Raw genomic sequence first — 7,500 nt, 5'->3', positions numbered from 1 at the left:
GTTATTGACATCTGTAGTCCTTCAGGAGTGCTGTAGGAGGACACATGGGGTTAAAGGAGGAAGACAAAAGAAAGTAAATTCATGTTTTATCAGTTTAATTTTACAAACGCAGCAAACACGCGTTCTTGACGGTCTTTGTCATTGTGTGCGTAAAAAGTGTATAAATAAAAACAAGTGTGTTAATAGGGAAATAGCTGGTCAGTTGTGTTGACGCATGTTTGCACGTGCGCCGTGAGCGGTTCTGGTAGCCGCTGAGTTGTAGCCGCGCGCAGCAACGTTCAACAGTGCGATACACTCCCGAGGGACGATCAGCAGAATCAAACACGGGATAAATCCGTGCAAGCCCACAATTGCTGATCAGGAGCTGGTCACGTGGTTTTAATCACCTCTTGTACGCTCTAGTGATGTGTCCGTCGCGACTGAACCGGCTCTAAGAGCTGGCTCTGTGAAGTGAAGGACGGGAGCCGGCTCGTCATTGGGAGCCGTCACCCCCCCTCCCTCTTGTTTTGGTGAAAGCCACAGGGGATTGGTGAACATGTGTAACTGCGTGTCCAGACTGTCCACACACAGAGCAGTAGGGGCGGGGAAGAGGGAGGATCAGACTCAGACACACAGCAGAGCACATGCGGGCGGAGGGAGACGAGAGGGAAGAGGAGGAGGAAAAAGGCGAGCGAGGGAGGAGAGAGTGACGAAGACGGTGAGAAAACGAGCGACAGCAGCCGGAAAGCTGAGATTTCTTAGTGTTCCAGTAAATAAATCCAAATAAATGATGAATATTTGATATATCACATTTTTTACATTAGTAAATCATTTTACATATATTTTAGCATTAGTTTTGGTTTTAAATGGACTCTACACAACAGAAAATCTGAGGAGCCGCTTTGGAGCCAAAAGAGCCGGCTCTCAAAAAGAGTTGGAATTCCCATCTACGCTCGATCTCGTAGATTCTCACGGGAGGGGGAAATCGGCCCAGCATTAGCCAATCAGAATCGAGGTGTGTGCAATCATTAATAATGCTGTTTTAGCCAGGAGCGTGGTAGCTGTTTACACCAGAGAACACACTACACGTGTCCTGGATGAGTAAACCACACCTTTAATATACCTTATTAACGTCATTCCTACTGGTTTATTAGTCCTGATGACGGTGTGATGGCCGGTGTGGAGCGGCAGTGAGCGGGTTAAAGCAGACGGCGGGACCGTCCTATCAGTGCTCCCCGGGGCAGTCCCGGCCCACCTCCTCCCACCTCCGGGGGAGAGGAGCCAGCGCGCTGGCGGGGCAGGAGCGTGTCATCCTGGCTGGAGAAGCAGACTCGCTGCTCGGTCTCGTTGGCTTAACGCGGCTCAGGAAACCCGAATGTGAACTCTTTGGTGGTCGGTGAGGCCACGGAGCCCGGCGGAGCACCGGGAAGCACCGGGAGGACAGCAGCGCGGCCAGAGAGACCTCACCAGCGGAGCGGCGAGGCGGGTGAGTTTACCCCGGCAGTGTGGATGTGTTCCCGGGGTCCCGGAGAATCACGGTCCCCGGTGGTTTCCTGAAACAGCTGCAGGGTAACGAGTTAGTTAACCCGGTCGTGGTTCAGACAGGAATAAGCTGATGAGTTAGAAATCACGGACTCGGTAACGGGAGGACGGGTTGTTGGTGACTGCTTCAGACATCTGGACTGGAGGAATGATGAAAGCGTGTAGCCGTGAGCAACCTCTCCACTTGGTGTGTTAAAGGGCCCTGGGGGGCCTGGATGTGCAAATCCCGTCTGAAAAACCACAAAGCTGTCCTAGAGCTGCCGTCCTAGAGCTGCCGTCCTAGAGCTGCCGTCCTAGAGCTGCCGTCCTAGAGCTGGGGCTGCCTCAGCTGCTGCTTTATCATTAGAAGCTGTTATCAGGTTCTTGACAGATTCCTGGTAATTACAGCCTATTAGCTTTAATTAAAGGGATGCAGGGTGCCATGCCTTATGCTGTCGCCCAATGATTCCCCATCTCTCTCTCTCTCTCTCTCTCTCTCACACACACACACACACACACACACCCTATCATCACAAACTTGACATGAAAGAGGGCTGAAGAAGGGCTTCGTCACCACCTGCTGAGCGCTTGTGAAGGGAACCATTGAACATGTTTCTGTGTTTGGTGGAGCTCATGAGTGCTACACGTATCTGGTGATGTGTAGAACCGGGTTCTAGGGCAGCAGGGATACAGCTCTTATGCTGAAAACCACACACCACAGACACATCCAGCTCATGACTAACTCAGAGTCATGACTATAATCAGAAATAATAATTACAAAATGCTTTTTGTGTGAAGTTGACTTTTAACATGCAGGCTGAACATGAAGATAGTCTCCTACACCTCCCTCCTGCAGTGGCTTCTGATAGAAAACAGACGGTGAAACTCTAGGATTAGACAATCCTGACAGATCTATGTCACGCTGTCACTGACATTCATGGACTCACCCATCTGGACTCACGACGGGAAGGCTGTTGTTGGTTTAGTCCAGGAAACAGCAGAGAACGACTAAGCTAGTAGAAGCTAACTGTTAGCGTTAGCAACTCTACCACACAGCAGAACTCCTCCTGACTTGTGTTATTAGTGGAGATAAAACATCAACGCTGCAGAGCAAACGGAGTCAGTGGTAGAGCCGTGTGCTGTTAGCCAATCAGAGGAGAGATGAAGTAAGACTGGTGTGTTCTGCCACGTTTTCCTCCAGCTGATTTCTACATCCTGAAACGGGAGCACCGGAGCGTTTTGTCCCCAGAGAACGACGGACACGGCTTTATTTCCTTCTAGAGACCTTGTGAGTGAAGTTGACCTTTACTTGTGGAGCAGAGAGCTCTGAGTACACCTTCAGGGCTACACACGAGCTCTGAGTACACCTTCAGGGCTACACACGAGCTCTGAGTACACCTTCAGGGCTACACACGAGCTCTGAGTACACCTTCAGGGCTACACACGAGCTCTGAGTACACCTTCAGGGCTACACACGAGCTCTGAGTACACCTTCAGGGCTACACACGAGCTCTGAGTACACCTTCAGGGCTACACACGAGCTCTGAGTACACCTTCAGGGCTACACACGAGCTCTGAGTACACCTTCAGGGCTACACACGAGCTCTGAGTACACCTTCAGGGCTACACACGAGCTCTGAAACGACCGCATCACTGTCCTGTTTGCATCGCCACAGATTTAACTGCAGTGGAAACAGGAGGAAAGCTAAACAAACATTAAAATGTGGAGTTCATTCAGGAGTAGCACGTTCTACAACAAGAAGAAAACACCAGTCGATTTCTGTGAAACAGATGGTAAAGTCATCGTTACCATGGTGACCCCAGTGAGCCACTGACAGCGTGCCTTTTGACCTTGGTTTTGTTACTTGTGTATTTTACTCAGTAGAGCGTTTGTCTCGGCTTACATCGTTGCTCCTCACCGGAATAACAAGCCGAAGTTCCATCATGAAGACGTGAAGCCGAGCTGAGCTCACAGTTCATGACCCAGGTTGGTCCAGCTGTCTATGTCCAGCTCTGTCCTGGATGTCTCACCTGGCTGCGGATGCCACGCTCTGAGGGACTAACGGCAGACTGAACTCTCCTGGTTCAGTCCGGTGCTTAAGGCCATCAGATGTTCCTGAGAGCCGTGGGAGCCACACGAGTGACCCGATCTGGGGTTCCCTGGAGTTTGTCCTCTCCTTTTCCCAACACCGTCCTCGTCAGCCAGCTCCCACCCGACCCGACTCCGGCGCTCGTATTTCACCACTCGCTCACGTTGAGGCGTCACAGAGCACACTGGTTCCGTGCTCTGCGTGTCATGCACATGGCCTGGTGCTCAAATGCAAACGCGTCCAGAGGATTTCACGAGGTCAAGGTTTTAGTGAAATACACGACCCGCACTTGTGTAGCGCCTCTCAGAGTAAGGACTCCAAAGCGCTTTACACTACAGTGTGTCATTCATCCATTCACACTCTGGTGGGGATGAGCTACGATGTAGCCACAGCTGCCCTGGGGCGCACTGCCAGTGGCGAGGCGAGGCTGCCGCACAGGCGCCACCGATCCCTCTGACCACCACCAGCAGGCAAGGTGGGTTAAGTGTCTTGCCCAAGGACACAACAGCAGAATTCTCTGTCCGGAGCCGGGATCGAACCTGCAACCTTCCGATTGCTGGAAAACCCGCTCAACCTGTTGAGCTGCTGCTGTGTACACCGGGCGAGCGAACGGTGAGGGGGAGTCTGGAAGCTGAAGCCTCGCTGATATGTGATGACATCATACGAGTCGGACACCGCCAGGCGGTGTTCGTTTTGTTCATGAAATAATTTCATCACCTTTTTTGTCATAAATATAAATTTACAGACAAAAACAACAGTCCTCGAAATTCTCTTCCCTGAATACAAAACGAGTTCACGGGTGTGAGAAAAGCATGAAATGACCTAACCGGTCCATTTCCTCTCATCACGTAGAAAACGGACAACCCAGGAGTATGTCAGTGATGCTGCACGAATGGGATTGGTTTGTTTTTATAGAATATACGGTTTCTGGTTGTGTAAATGAGGTGAAATAACATTTTAATCACCAGTTTTAACCACAGCACTGTTTGTTTAGAGATTATTTTATTGTATTGTTTTTTTCTGGTAAATTTAAAGGTGCACAATGCAAGAATAACACCCTGTGGTTGAACGTGGGTACTGCAGCGCTTTTCTAAACACACGAGTCTCTCTCTCACTCACATTGGAGAGTATCATGGCTGTTCCCAGTTACAGATCAGCAACACAAGATTCTGGATGAAGAACGAAGACGAGTCATACATGCTAAGCTGATAAATACTGTAATATCCAGTTACTGCAGTTAGCGTTGTTAGCTCAACGCTAGCCTTTAGCCTGCTCCACCATATATTTGAGTAAAACAAAAAGATGCTGTGACTTCTTAGGGGTACAAAAAATAACTTCTTGGTCGCTCTTGTTACTGGCTGATATACTGTCCACCTCTAGGGTTCTACAACCCCCCAAGGTGCTTCACAACACATCTAGTCATTCGTACACACACATTCACACACCAGCTAGCAAGGAAGGTGATGTTTCTTGCCCAAGGGCACGGCTACAACAGACAGAGCGGTTGGACCCACAACCCTCCCTTTAAGAGACGGGCACTCAACTCTTCTGCCTCCATGGTCCCAGAAGAACCAGCTGTTCCTTACGTCAGCTCTTCTGTCATTATCTGTACCTTTTTTCTCTCCAGTGCTAATAGTATGGCCACCCTCTGTTGAGCTCTCCATCTGAGCGGCAGTCTGGGGACCAGCGGTCTCCTTCTAGCCGACCGCTCTGGTCCCAGCTGCTGGCGCCCACGAGGTGTGTGCGTGTCCCAGTCACCATGCAGGGCTCGAGCTCTCAGCTTAAGAAGACGGAGGAGAAAACATTTGCTTTAGAAACATAGATGATGTCGTTCAGACGAAACCGTTTGTGTCCTTTTGTGCAACATGATTGAAATGTTCGTAATGACCTGATTGGGTGCGTAAGCGAATCCCACACAGCTGCTTCTCTGAACATCTGGACTCGTAGCACAGACCTGCTCTGATGAAACAGATGTCTGTTCATATTTAACGAGGGGAATACTTTACAACACAAAGAGTAAACAACCCTAAACACCTGCCACAGGATCCTGTGTGGGTAAAACGTCTGCTGAGGCGTGAGGACTGGAGTCGTGGACCGGTGGGACCTCTGGTTTAACGAAGCTTTGTTCTTCCAAACACACGCCGAACGTTTCCTTCAATTGTTGGTTTGAAAGGACGCCAAAGGGTCGTCACACTGGTAACTCAAGAATGTCTGAAGTCTAGGAAAGAAGCATCTTCCCAGTTAACCTTGTGAGATGTCTTTTATTTTCCTGTGGATTTGATTCAGCTCAGATGAAACGTGGGTCTGTCTTCCAGAAACCGGGATCGTTGGCATTAGCTGCAGTTACTACACTGGTTTTCTCTGTTGTTCAGGTTTTACACACCCTCGTAATCCTACTCGGTAATAATCTGAGCAGATGTTTAAATGGAATCCTTTCTTTTGTTTATTTAGTTTTTGTGCTTCTTTAAAACAAAAATAAATCAACAATAAATCAGGACTTTGGACTGGTTAGTGGGGATTAACTCTTCAGCTAGCTAGCATTACGTGTCATTATCATAGCAGCCCAATTTCAAAATAAAAGCACCAATAATGAAAAAGTTATAAAGTGAAATGACCCTTTGGCTGAATCAGCATGAGGTAAAAAAACATTAACATTTACTACAGACGTTACAAATGTTTTGTAAACTTAATGACTATCAGGATACGTTCTTTACTATAGCACTTCCTGTGCAGTTAGGGACACTTCCTGTGCAGTTAGGGACACTCCCTGTGCTGTTAGGGACACTTCCTGTGCAGTTAGGGACACTTCCTGTGCAGTTAGGGACACTTCCTGTGCAGTTAGGGACACTTCCTGTGCTGTTAGGGACACTTCCTGTGCAGTTAGGGACACTTCCTGTGCAGTTAGGGACACTCCCTGTGCTGTTAGGGACACTTCCTGTGCAGTTAGGGACACTTCCTGTGCAGTTAGGGACACTTCCTGTGCAGTTAGGGACACCCTGCATGAATCCCACTAGTGAACTGGGCTTGAACCAGTAGAAACCAGGATAAACCTCAGTCGCCACGTTCCCTTTCCATTCAACGTGTCCGTAAGTAATCACTGCCATCCTCCACCCACGTGATCAGGTGACGTAGGTTCAAAGGGTCAGTGGAAACAACGTAATCACAGTAATTTAGTTCAGATATCAAATCCGTTATTGAAAGTAAAAGCTCACAGAGCTGGAGAACACAAGTTCTCCTCTTCTAGTGAAATGCTTTAGGAATGCTGCAGTCTGTCTCGTCAAAATAAGAGCTTGTTTCATATATTTCTGTCATTTATTTTCCTCCGATTTTCCTGTTGTTGTCAGATTCTTTCATTGCAAATTAAGTTTTCGATTATAAGTTTGTTCTCCCTTGCTTTTCTTCAACAACTTGCTTTTATTTTAAAGGGGACATTACCTCTCATGGATATCTTGAGTTCCTCACCTTATAGCAACCAATCAGGGGATGGGTGGGTGTGGCCAGCTCCAGCATGTTTCCATAAAGTGACAGAGCCCAGCAACAGCTCATTCTGGAAGGTACTGAAAATGTCAAGAATAAAACTGCAGAGAGGGAATCGAACTTAATGAACATGTTTTGTTTCAACCATAGAACTGTTATAACCTATGAAGAGTCATCGTGTCTCCTAATAATAAAATGTCCAGATGAATAAAGCCGTAAATCCTGCTTCTGAAACCAGACGTCACAGATGTTTACATGTTTCTGTTAGGTGAAGCTTTCTCCCAACGTTTGACCTCACAGCCGTTTTATCTTCCAGCGTCTCTGTCTAAAGCTACCAGATCTGTCAGGATGTTGGTCAGCAGGATGACCGTAGTTTAGATCAACTGCTTTAGTCGTGTATTAAACCAGTTTGCACGTCTGTACGAGTTCATGT

At 48.2% G+C, this 7,500-nt stretch overlaps 1 protein-coding gene across 3 annotated transcripts in view; it reads left to right on the top strand.

The window, feature by feature from the left end:
• The window catches only part of disp1 (dispatched homolog 1 (Drosophila)), a 105,582-nt gene that overhangs the window by 72,214 nt on the left and 25,868 nt on the right, over nt 1-7,500 (top strand). The gene's annotated exons all lie outside the window — the stretch shown is intronic.

The sequence above is a fragment of the Nothobranchius furzeri genome, chromosome 2 (assembly GCF_043380555.1).
Source record: "Nothobranchius furzeri strain GRZ-AD chromosome 2, NfurGRZ-RIMD1, whole genome shotgun sequence".
Lineage (NCBI taxonomy): Eukaryota > Metazoa > Chordata > Actinopteri > Cyprinodontiformes > Nothobranchiidae > Nothobranchius > Nothobranchius furzeri.
The sequence above is the reverse complement of the archived record's forward strand: the minus strand, read 5'-3'. Positions and strand labels throughout refer to the sequence as shown.